Source organism: Camellia sinensis, chromosome 4, assembly GCF_055761805.1.
Source record: "Camellia sinensis isolate YWXY chromosome 4, ASM5576180v1, whole genome shotgun sequence".
In the NCBI taxonomy this organism is placed as follows: Eukaryota; Viridiplantae; Streptophyta; class Magnoliopsida; order Ericales; family Theaceae; genus Camellia; species Camellia sinensis.
This window is the reverse complement of record NC_138964.1, coordinates 27,992,464-28,005,669: the sequence shown is the minus strand read 5'-3', so window position 1 is coordinate 28,005,669 and position 13,206 is coordinate 27,992,464. Positions and strand designations below refer to the sequence as shown.

At 32.9% G+C, this 13,206-nt stretch overlaps 1 long non-coding RNA gene and 1 pseudogene across 1 annotated transcript; one reads left to right on the top strand and one right to left on the bottom strand.

Moving 5' to 3' along the window:
• Positions 1-2,153: 2,153 nt before the first annotated feature.
• Positions 2,154-8,448, bottom strand: LOC114273665 (uncharacterized). Its single transcript, XR_003633166.2, has 3 exons — positions 8,047-8,448; positions 7,263-7,696; positions 2,154-2,275 (listed from the first exon to the last, which is right to left on the bottom strand). It is a non-coding gene; the product is annotated as an uncharacterized LOC114273665 (long non-coding RNA).
• Positions 8,449-8,512: 64 nt separating this feature from the next.
• Positions 8,513-11,786, top strand: LOC114273684 (flavonol 3-O-glucosyltransferase F3GT2-like; annotated as a pseudogene).
• Positions 11,787-13,206: the final 1,420 nt, after the last annotated feature.

The following is a 13,206-nucleotide window of genomic DNA, read 5'->3' as shown; positions in this document are numbered from 1 at the left end:
ATTTATTTAAATTATCTCGAATAACATAAACATAAGGACAAAAACGTGCCACGTGTATTTCCAACAGAAATGGGGAAAAAAACACAATCCACATTAACCCAATGCAATTCTTATAGTATAAGATATATATATATATATATATACATACATATAATATTGTTGCACATGCTTCAGCTAACACCACGCCACTTCCCAATCGAACCACCATTCTCACTTTCGTTAGTCAACCAAAACCCATGGTCTTGTTTGGTTTATTAAAATGAATTAAAATAAAATGTAATAATATTTTATTTAATTTTTTTATGAAGGATTATTTTTTATAATAGTGAATAATAATTATATTTGTAATATATTCTTCATTATTTTTTTAACAAATCAAACATGAAAATAGAGATTTGGGTGAAATATTCATACTATTACGTTTCATTTTAATAAATCAAATATTATCTTAGTGTACTACCGTTACATTATTGGAGGTGGATTTCTTTCAATCCATAATCTTTGAACGACGTTGTTTAGTGAATTTGTGTATATATACATATATATTAGGGTGTATATATACAAATTGAAAACACTTGTAAATATATATTAGGGTATGCATTTGGATCTCTGTATATATATATATATTTGTATATGATAAAAAATACTTTGTAATGTTTAAATTTAAATATTATCAGCTCCATAACTGTAACATTTATATAATATTCATTAGACAAATAAAAGATTAAAATTTAATCGATTATAAAATTTGAATAGATATTTGTACAGAGTTGGAAAAACACATGTAAAATTTGTTTTTCTATTGATCAGATGATGATGATGATGATGATGATGATGAGATGGAAAATTTGCACAGATAAAATTTGGATAGATAGAAAATTTGCACGGAAAATTTTTGAATAGATAGAAAATTTACATAGAAAAAATTGAACAAATAGATAAAAAAAAAAATTGAACAGATATATAAAAAAATTGAATAGATAGAATATAATTTGAAAAGATAGTTAATGAAAGTCAAATAGATAAAAAAAATAAAAAAAAAGCCCATGGGTAAAATTAAAAAAAAAAAATGTCTTTTAGGATTTCTTACCAAATTATTTCACAAAGTGTGAATATCTCACCAATTAAAAAAAAAAAAAAAAAAAAAAAAAAAAAAAAAAAAAAAAACCACTGAACCTAATGTCTTAGACAATTGTTAGAGTAGATTTGTCACCAATTTTCTCCTATATATATATACTAGGGATAACCCGTGCCTAAAGGCACTGTGAACAATTTTTGTTTGATACATGCTACAAAATTCAATTATAATAAATTAATTTAAAATGACAATATCACTTCAATTTAAAATTTCACATAAAACAGGAACAAAAAATATAAAGAAAATTGAAATAAATAACTAATAAATTTCAAATTTTTTATTTTCTAATGAATTTATCATGAATGTAGGCTTCCCACCTCATTCACATAATTGGGGTGACGTCTTCAATAATTCCCACCTCATTCTCTAACATATTTTCAAAATCAGCCCTATTTAATAAATAATTCAAATCAATCAAATAAAACATCAAATCAATAGGAATACTTCAAATCTTTCAAACTTTTTCACAGTTTCAACTAACTACTTATAAATAAATGAAATAACACTAACCCAAGTTACTTTAAAGACTAACCTTATTGTTAATACCAGAATATCATGGATGATACAACAAATCCAAGCTAATTTTACAACCAACTGTGTTGGACAGTCAGAGGTCTTGAAAAGAAAAATGAATTCAGAAACAAACCATGAAAATTCATAATCATGATAGAGGGGAGGGGGAACTAAAGTATATAAAAATTAAGAGGCAATAATACTATAACATCTTCCTCCAACCCACTAATAAATTATTCCTGCACAATAGACACTAAATTTTCACAAAAATCAATGTCAACCATACGTGACTTCCACCAAAATATGCAAAGATACTAAATTTAGTGAATTTTCAAGGGCACTTTACTGTCTACACTCAATAACCATCCATAAGGTCTAATCTTTTACATTGATAAGACACTTTGCAAAAATATTAGAAATTCAATGAAGCACATATTAGTAGGAAGCTTTACAAAAGTGGTTAACATGAAGGATATACTTTACAAAATATTTGTCATCTTTACAAAAAGTACTTGGCCACCTCTAAAGCGCTTCGACACCTTCAAACTTGTTCTCTATCACATTTTGAAATGTCCATGTATCAACTTATGTGTACTTTTTCCAATGAAGAGCATGCACAACAATCTAATATTTAAAAAACAATAACATTAGCATATTGAAACAATACAAAAAATAAATATTGAAACAATATGGACCAATATACCTTATTACAATTCCATCGGAGCAATGTAGTCTAGAAGCTATGAAATTCAAACTCTAAACAATTTAATTCAAACTCTAAACAACCAACAAATAATTTATTCAAATCAAACTCAACCACCCCAACCTCACAATTCTAGAAGCTATGAAATTTTTCTCTATTTTTTTTCAATAATTAGACACCCAGAAAAGTCACCCAAAAAAAAATGTAATTATTGGAAAAATCCAAAAACCAGCAAATTTGGCTATCCAAGCCTATAAACAACAATTCCTATTTAGCAAAGTTGAGAGCTCTATCCGCTAAATAACAATTTCCAACAACACATAAAACATATGTTAAAAAACTTAAATCCCATCCCATATCCCAAAAATGTCTGATTTCCTAAGAAGAGAAAACAACAAAGAAAAACAACCCATTTTCATTATTCATTCATAATCAACAATGATTCAGGATACAACTATAACCTGCTCAATCCATTTCAAAAGCATAACAACAAACTAAGCATCACTGTAACAATGCAATAAATATATATATATATATATATATATTTAAAAGGTTGAATGTAACAATCAATCTTCAAAACAAACTAAAATAGATATAAAATGACATAAAATGAAATGAGATGATGAGTGTTGAAGGTGGGGGTGGGGAGAGGGCTTCGAGCAAAGGAGTTACATATCAGAGCCGTTGGGGTGGGGAGTGGTTTTTTTGGCTAAATGTCATATAAGACTCTGTATTTTCCTACCTCTTCATTTTGGTTTTCCCCTTTGGCTTGGCACACTTTCAACTTAGAGCACAAAACTCATCATTTTTGCAATATGCATTCATCGGACTGGACCAAACAGTTGCATATAGTTCTCTAGTTGTGTGTAAACTTGGTCTTTTATCCATTTCTTGAAAAACCAATGTTTTTGACATAAGGTTATATTAGTTGCTAAAATCAGAGGGCTTAAGTTTTGCTATTCTTTAATACATACTTTGGTTTTTTATAACCAAATACAATTAAAAAATAATATAAGCAAAAAGCCACAACTATATAAGAAGCCAAAATGCAAGACAATCCATTTCAATTATTACAATCCAATTTACCGGATTAATAAATGATTCCGATCATTGAAAGTAGAAAAATGAAAGAAAAAAATAAGAAAAAAACAACCCATCATTGGATTATTAATAGGAAAAACAGCCCCAAAATGTCTGATTTCCTGATTAATCCCTAAAATCAATCAATTTCAATTATAACTTGCTTAATACAATTATAAACTGCTTAATACATTCATAATCAAAAGCATGAACAACAAAATGATTCATAAATTATAACCTGCTTAATACAGATTTATGGATAAATAATTCAAAAGCATGAACAACAACAATGTAACAATCAACAACAATAATGGAATTAAATTGTTTAAAAGGTAGTTTAAAATAATTAAATTGGAATTATATTTAAATGAAAAAAAAGAAAAAAGTAAAAGTATATTTCATTCATATTTTACTCACTTTTTTTCTTTTACCTTTCCAAATCTCTACATAAAACCATGATTTAATACCCTTAATAGATTCATACAAAAGAACTATTGTACTGAACTTTATAGCTAATCCACATAGATTACATTTTCTTAAACAAAACGAAGAAAATCTACAGTAGGGATGAGGTTGCCAATTAAAGCAAGGTTTTAATTTTAAAATTGTTGATCAGTCATACACTCAGATACTTTGATTAAGGCAAGAAAGTGATGTCCTCAACTTTGATTATGTTCACAAATTAAACTTGCAACTCAGTTATTGCTCAATCACTCTTCTTGGATATCTAAACAAAAATCAAAATTAAGCCTAACAAAGATATCTAAACAAAAATCACAAATTGAACTTGCAACTCAATTATTGTTCAATCACATAGGTTATCTAAGCATCCCTTCAAGAAGATTTCAAACAACCATATTATGATTGTCGATTTGCTCCGGTTTCCACTGGCCTTCTAGCTAAAGCAGAGGAGAAGAATGGTGTTTTCTATCCAACAAACTTCCTTTGCCAACTAAGCAAACTCAAGAGTAGTTTTATATAATGCTGCAGCTAATAGATTGTAGTTTAAATTCGAAAAGTTTTCTTTACTTCTTATCCAACAAACTTCCTTTGCCAACTAAGCAAACTCGAGAGTAATTTACACGGTGGGACATGATTTTAGGAGAGAAGAGGCAGAAAAAAAAAAAAAGAATTTGCAACAAATCTTTTTACTAAGCAAAGAACTCGCGTTGAAGACCTGGAGCACATCTTATTACAATTATTTGTAATTATTTATGAAACAAACAATAGAAACCAATACGGTAGATACAAACCAAACTGTAAAAAAAAATAAAAAATGTAGTGAATCAAACCAGAATATTCACATTAAAATGTATTAATAAAAAATTGTCCATGCCTACAACACTACTGATATTTCTAGTGAATCGTAGGCAAAATTAATTATCTCATGGTAGCTACTAAAAATTTTAGGTGTATTATGTACAGACACGAAAAATTATTGGTTCAAAAGATTGGTATTACTGAAATTTGTTTTTTTTCTATAAATTAAAATTAAACAAAACTAAGATAAGCAATATAGAGTAGGGATGAGGTTGTCAATTAAAATTTTATTCAAGTCTAAGCATATGCCCAAAAAAAATAATAAAACACAAAAATCAAAAAAGGAATCTTAGTCAATAGTTTAATTTTTTAATTTAGAATTTGTTGATCAGTCATGCACTCAGATACTTTGAATAAGGCAAGAAAGTGATGTCCTCAGTTTTGATTATGTTCACAAATTAAACTTGCAACTCTGTTATTGTTCAATCACTCTTCTTGGACAAATGATGGATAAACAAAAATGATGACAGGTTATCTAACAAATATATACATAACAAAGAAAAACGCAAGAATGATGATTACAGAGGTTATATACTCTATATACTCTAACTAATCATTATGATTGTCTATTTGCTTTAGTTTCCATTGGCCTTCTAGCCAAAGCAGAGGAGAACAAAACTACTTTGCCTTGTTCACCAACTAATAGATTGTAGTTTAAATCATGAAAAGAGACATGAAACCATATAAGTTCACCAACCTTTTTCTTTACTTCTTTTACACGGCAAGACATGATTTTTAGGGGAAAAGAGACACCCCCCCCCCCCAAAAAAAAAAAAAAAAAAGAGGAAGAGAGAGAGAGAGAGAAAGATGAGGAGCATGTGTTGGTCTTCAAAATCAAAGAATCATGGAAGTCAGAAATTATTGAATCAAGAGAGAGAATTACCTTTTATTGTGTGTGCACCAATAAAAAAAAAATTATATTTATGACAAAGTATGTTTTAGATGAAGTTTAATCTCAGTTTTTTCTTTTTTTGCGTGTGTGTAAATTCCATTAAAACATTTTAACAAAGACTTAATAAGCAAGGAAGATAGAATGGTTATCAAATATTTTAGTAACAACCAAACGATAATAAGGGCACAACAACCATTCAATAGAGTAACTCAATACAATAGTCCCACAAATTCCTACTAAATCAAAGTAAATGGGTTTCGTAGAACCCAACTAACTCTTTATATATGTGTGCATATATACATAGATAATATATGTGCATAAGAAAAATCAACAAAACCCATAAAAATATACCCAAAATCCTACATGCATCTAGAAAAAAAACAAAGGGAAAATCCTCACAGTTTGATTTTGGAAAAAAAAAAAAACTGTAATCAATATATATATACACACAATAACCCCCATTTGATTTGATAGAGAGTGAGACTTTGTTGGTGATGGTGGGGATGATGGGATGAAAAAAAAAAAAAAATAGAGTATCCAAATTTGTAGGGAAAAGATAAGTTAATTACTAATTCTATTCACAGATAAATTCAGCATTAACAAAGTATCCTAATTTCTAAAATTTTCGGCTGAGATCTAAGTATCGAAAATTGGAAAAGAAATTTTAAATCACAGTAAGGAAAATGAATGGGAATTGGTAATTATGATCAATGAGATTGCAAAAATAAAAAATGAATGGGAATGACTTTATCTCTATCCAATTGGTCATTTTTGACAATTGCTTTTCGTGTACAAAAAGCCTAAGTTCAAGTTTGATTTGTTTTTGTATAATTTATTTTTTTTTTTATTTTGACCCATATTTTTTTTTAATGCATTCTCTCAGCTAAATTAATAATGTCCACTCTTAAAAAGATACACATCATTAGACATATATGAATTTTTATGATAAAAATTACCAATATTTGTGGTGTGTTAAAGTTAATTTGTGGTAAAATTATAAATTACCAATGTTTGTGGTATGTTAAACCTAAGAGGTTTCGATCCCTGAACCCTTGGAGGGAGCACACCCCAAGGGGATCCAGACATACAACCACAACACTTCATATATATGAATTCGCCTTGCCTCAAACTTTTCTTTCCTGTTCTTTCCTGGAAGATACCCATCCATCCCCACGTTCCTCCCTCCTCAAAAACAAATCTAAAGCACTAAAATAACACAAAGAAAGCCGTCAAGGTCTCAATTTCTCTCAGTCATGCAGCACTCTATGGCAAGTAGTGCCCCAAACAACACACTTGCATTCCCATTCTTCAATGCAGTATTGTCCTGTCTCTATTCATTCCATTAATCATAACACTACCAATATTACATAGCTTAAATCACTCCTCACACTAAATAGGCAACCTTTTTCATTCTATGAGAAAAATCCATATACCCGCCTCCCCAATACCCATCCCAAATTGAAAACAAAAAAACAAATAAAGAAGTAAGCTTTAAAGTTAAATTCATAGTTTTTTTTAAAAAAAAATTATTAATAAAGCAAAATAGAAAGCTTAATTCTCTTTTCTTTTCTTTCTTTTTTTTCATTGCTAATAAAAATGAAAAATCAGGGACATACCAGTCGGAGACAGAGAAGGAGAGGCCAGTCAAAGGGTGCAGAGCTTTGGGAGGAGCAGGCTGAGGAGGTGGGAGGAGCTGAAACCTCTCCACGAAAGCCCCAAAGTCTTCTTTCACTACCTGCTTCAGCTTTCTCGTCATTATCAGTATTCCGGCCAACCCCAAACCCAGCAAAACCCATAGATTGGCAGATGAAGAAGACCCCATTAAATATAGATTATTGTTCGATTTTTATTGCTCAAAACAGAGAGTGGTAGAGAGAGGATAACAGAGCTAACAGTAGTGAAGCAGCACGAAGAAACCTAGCACTGGGGCCAGAGGCTTCAATTCTGAATTGTAAATCCTAGCACTGGGGCCAGAGGCCAGTCAAAGGTCCAGAAACTGATGAGGCCATGACAGCCGAATTTCAAAATCCTCCCTTCCAATCTGTGAGCCCTGAGAGTGAGAGATGACAGAGACAGCCGAATTTTGAATTTTGAATGAGAGAGAGAGAGAGAGAGCCAGCTAAGAATGTATATCCACAGTAGGATGTGAACAAACAATCTCAACCATTGAAAGATAATTTGTGTCTTGGACATTTTGTGGCGGTTGGATTGAATTAATCTAAGGGTTCACATTTTGACAAAGGAACAAAAGTCCCATCAAAATGAAATTTTTTTTGTTTAAATATGAGTATATGTTCTTGATTTTCACATAAAGATCAATAAATTACAATAAAAGAAACAAACAAAAAAAAATCAATAAATGTAAACAGATCAATAAATGTAAAAATCAATTAGATAAACCTCAGCTTTGTCCCTTCTTCTGATGGAGTCTTCATCGAACTCTGCCTCTCGAAGGCGTTTCCAGATCGCATCGTCACTGAGAGGGGTTTTCAAAACCCTAGAACCAGGTGTAATGCCCAATCGCCCCGATGCCACCATCCTGCAACTGTTGCTGAAACAAAATGGACTCCGCGAGAGGTCGCTTGCAAATGGAGCTTCCGATCTCTAATATCTCCTCTATGGGTCTGCATTTTGATATGGGTCTGTTGCCCTACCATGTCTTGAGATGAGGGATTGGGTCTCCGGCGAGGGAGAAGAGATGTGGTCGGTAGTCGTCAGTGTCGCGATGGCGGTGGTCATCGCAAGAGAAACGGAAGAGAGAAGGGAGAGAGATGCATCTGTGAAAGAGAGATGAGAAGAGAGAGAGAGTGATGATGCCATTTAAGTTTGGGCGGGAAATGGACACATCTCCACCATTGAAATTTAGATGAGGGAATGTAAACCATTGGATCAAAATGTATCTCACATACATTTTGATACATTTTTCAAAAACTTTTGTGCCTTATTATATAGATATATATGTGTGTGTGTGTGATAAAAATTATGCATATATGTAGAAATCACTCTATATTTAAAAACTTATGAGACATACTATATTACATGTGAAACCACATGAGAAGTAAAAATTTAGTAAAATAAATCGATGATATATAACAGCCTTCTTTTATTTTTTCAAAAACTCCAGATGCAAATTTTATTTATTTATTGATTTATTTATTTATTTTTTGCTATACAATAAGATTTGGAAGTATAAAAATAAATATAAAAAATATAAACATTTATTAGAATTAATATCAAAAGGCCTTATTTTAAAATTTTGCCTTAGACCACCATTTGAGCCGCCACTAAGCATTACATTAGATATATTTCACTATCATGCATATATGTATTGTGTTTATAGAAAAATTATTAAAAAAAAAAAAATAACTTCACTATTTTTTGGTTACAACATGGTCAAACCTAACTCAACAAAATTGAAAAACCCCAAATCCAAAGTTAAAACCCTTGTTTCTCAATTTCAATTGCAACTTCAAACCTAACATCAAAAGCCCCAAATTTTGAACGAACTTGCACTCTGTTTTGGGCTCTGTTTCCATTTTGGTGTTCTATTTTTAGTTGCCTTTTAGCCAACTTGTAACATCTTTGCTTTCCTTGGATTTGTGTCTCTATCATGAAAAAAAATTTTAAAAAAAAATCACTTTTTTTTTTTTTACAACAAAATAAATAAAATAAAGGAAATGATATTCACATTCCAGTTTTAGTATGTTACACACCATTTGTTTGACACCTAAGCAATAATATTTATGTATATTTTTTCTTCTTCTTATGCTTTTGTTTTATTTATGCAATAACAGGTATAGTGGAAAATATAGACAAAACTCTCAAGTTCATCCCAGGATTGTCGGCAGTCCCCGTGGACGACTTACTAGAATCGTCCTCGGAAACCTAGAATCACCGATTACTCGAATGCTTCATAACATGGGACTAAAGTTGCCAAAGGCTACAGCAGTGGTGCTGAACGCCTTCGAAGAGCTAGAGCCCGCCATCGCAAAAGATCTGAAGTCGAAGTTGCAAAAAGTGCTCCACATGGGCCCCTTAACCCTATCATCACCAGCCCCATCAGACTCCGATGAGACTGGCTGCCTCTCGTGATTAGACAGCCAAACCCACTTCTGTCATGTATGTTAGCTATGGCACCATAACCACCCCACCGCCTAATGAGGTTCTAGCATTGGCAGAAACATCAATTTCTAGTAAAGTTCTGTTCCTTTGGTCGCTCAGAGACCACTAGAGACACTTATTTTGTTGAAAACATGGTGGCATTTGGGAAAGCGGTTTCGTGGGCTCCACAATTGCAAGTTTTGGCCCATCCATCGGTTGGTGTGTTTGTAACGCTTTACGAGTGAAACTCTATCTTGAAGAGTATCATCGGGGGCTTGCCATTGATTTGTAATCCCTTCTTTGGAGATCAAACGTTGAATAGTCATATGGTACAGGATGCGTGCATTACAAGAAAAAGCACATTTTAGTCCCTAAAAGTCTGTTTTTAGTCGCCGAAAGTCTAGTGTTACTTTCAGCGACTAATTTTTTTAGTCGCCCGTTTTGTCGCGTATATATGGTCGCCAGAGGTATTGGCGACTAAAATTTTTTTAGTCGGCAAAAAATAGCTCTTTAGCGACCAACGACTTAGTCGCCAATAGTGATTTACACTTTTTAAAATCACACATTTAGCGACTAATCTTTTAGTCGCCAATAGTCCGTGAATCGCCGACTAAACCGTTCAGTCGCCCAAAATAAACACTTTTGACGGCTAAATTTTAGTCGCCAAAGGTGCTTCTGTGAAAAAAAAAAAAAAAAAAACCAACTTTTTTGCTTTTTTTGAGATTCGAACCGCCAACCTCTCCCACATTCTAGACCTTTAGCAACACAATCTCTCCACTATGCCACTACAACACCGCATGAATATATATGCAACATATATGATTTATATACTATATTGACCCGTATTAATATCTAGCTATATATATAAAAATAATTATTTTTATTCAATATAATTTATGTAAAAAATAAATTATTTACTAAAAAACAAAAATTAGATCACTTTTGGAGACTAAATCTATTTTTTAGTAGCCAATTGTATAGTTTTGGCTACTAATTATATTTTAGTCGCTAAAAAAATTCATTCCCACCGAAAAACCTCCACTTTTGGCGACTAAACTGAAATTTAGTCGCCAAAGCCTCTACTTTTGGCGACTAAACTGCATTTTAGTCGGCAATTCTTGACTTTTAGCTACTAAATTTTTTTAAGTAGCCAAAAAGCTGCACTTTTGGCTACGAAATTGATTTTTGTCGGTAAAACACGTATAATCGGCGACCAAACAATTTTTTAGTCACTAAAACCTACACTTTTGGCTACTAAATGTTTTTAGTCGCCAAAAACCTTCTCTTTTGGCTACTAAAATTATTTTAGTCGCTAAAACCCCTATATTCGGCAACTAAACTGAGTTTTAGTCGCGAAAACCCCTACATTTGGCTACTAAACTATTTTTTTGGCACTAATTCCATTTTAGTCGCCAATTCTGCTACTTTCAGCGACAAAAAATCCATTTTTAGTCGTGAAATCTTCTTTTTCTTGTAGTGGTGGCGAATTGGGGTTAGGGTTGAGGGTGGATTGTTTACGAAAACTGGAACGACAAGCACTTTGGAACTTGTTTTGTCCCAAGAGGTAGGTGTTGCCACCAAAAACTATTTCTGTTTATCGATAAACATGTCCAAATAAGGAGAGATGATCTAGTATGTGGTAGGAGCAAGGACTACAAGATTGGTGACACGTGTGGGCTTTGAAATGCAGAACAAGTGACAGGGTTGAAATAGTTAAAGGAGCAGTTTCATATACAGTCAAAGCAGAGGCAGTTTCTTCTGTCGATATGCCTAAAAATGTGATGGAACATAGCCAAGTGTGGCTCAAGAGTAGAGCCATGAGTTTAGGGGTATGTTGATGTAGGGCACGTGGTTTATTCACACAGATTGAAGAGAAGGACAAGGCTACAACAGATGGAGTAGTTATAAGTGGTTGTGGAGATTATAGGCAATTATTCAAAGAAGTGGAAGTAACTTGCTTCATGATGGAACACGTGGCAACGTTGGACAGCATGACCAATGGCATAAAGGCTGGGAATTCGAAGGAGGACAAGACATAAAAATGAACTCACAACCTGAGAATCTAGGAGTAATCTAATGTATCTAGGAGTAGTAGTTCTTGTAGTTAGGAGTAGCAGCAGCAGTAGTAGTTAGCATTTGTAGTTTGTGTAAAGTTCTGTCGATTGTAGTGTTAAAAGACTTGTAATTTGATCCTTGTGGTTAAAAAGACAAGTTTGATTACTATCAGTAAATTTCTAGTTGTATTTACTTTGTTTCTTCAAGAAGTAAACCTCCAAAGAAGTCCTTGAACCTATCAAGGCATTAAGACACTCAACCACATTGCTTGATCTTGTTGTTTGTGAAAACTAGTTTGTTTGTTGTCTATCGATATTACAGTCCAAACCAGATTTTTGCTAATATATTTTGGCGCACCCAGTGGGACATTGTCTAATTTGGAGTGATAGCTAACAAGAAGCAAACTGACTAGTCCCTAGGGATGCATGAGGACCCTGGGAAAAAACCCTTTGATGGCACTGACCCAGGGGGAGGGTATGGTGAAGAAATTAGTGACAATGCAGACGACAGCCATTCAGTGGCTGGTCAAGATGAAGGCTAAAGTTATGGCCACAATGCACCCTTGGAAGGCCAGACAAGTTGTCACGCCCCAAACCCGCCCCTAGAAGTTTGGGCATGACCACTTCAGAAACGGACACTTAACCTGTTTTATATCTATATATATGGGGCCTAAACGGAAGCACTAAATATCAAAATTTGACATTGGAAACAAACTCCATTGAGCTACTACTATCATGCCAGGATCACAAACTTTTAACAAACAAATAAAATCTAAAACATACACCTGAACATCAGTTAGATACATACATATATACAGACCCAGCCCTATCATTGGGCACATACAAAACCATTGAAGTTTTATACATTCAACCTTGGGTGGACGATCAAAAGTAAGCCAACATCTTAACAGATTTTACAAAATAAATGTTCTTATGCAGTGCCTAGACCCACGGAGGTTGACAAAAGAAAGCGGCGTCACGGCTGGGACTGATCACCTAATTGGTGACCTACAGAAACAGACATAACAGAGAGTGAGCCGGGCTCAGTGAATAGTAATACATAAATAAAGAGATGCTTAACTTGAAACATAACACATAGCAATGCATATAAAGATGTAGAATTCACATAGTTAGTCTGATTCTGTGCTAAGTACATAACGGCCTTAGGTACAATCTTGCGACATGAACATGGTGGCTATAAGCCCTTGAAACATGATGGCACGAGGCCCTTGAAACTTGTGGTATAAAGCCCTTATAACATATGGCACTAAGGCCCTTGAAACATGTGGCATAAAGCCCTTATAACATATGGCACTAAGGCCCTTGAAACATGTCAGCATTAAAGCCCTTGAAACATATATATATATATATCTATATGAACCCAAGAGGTGTCTCACACGGATTC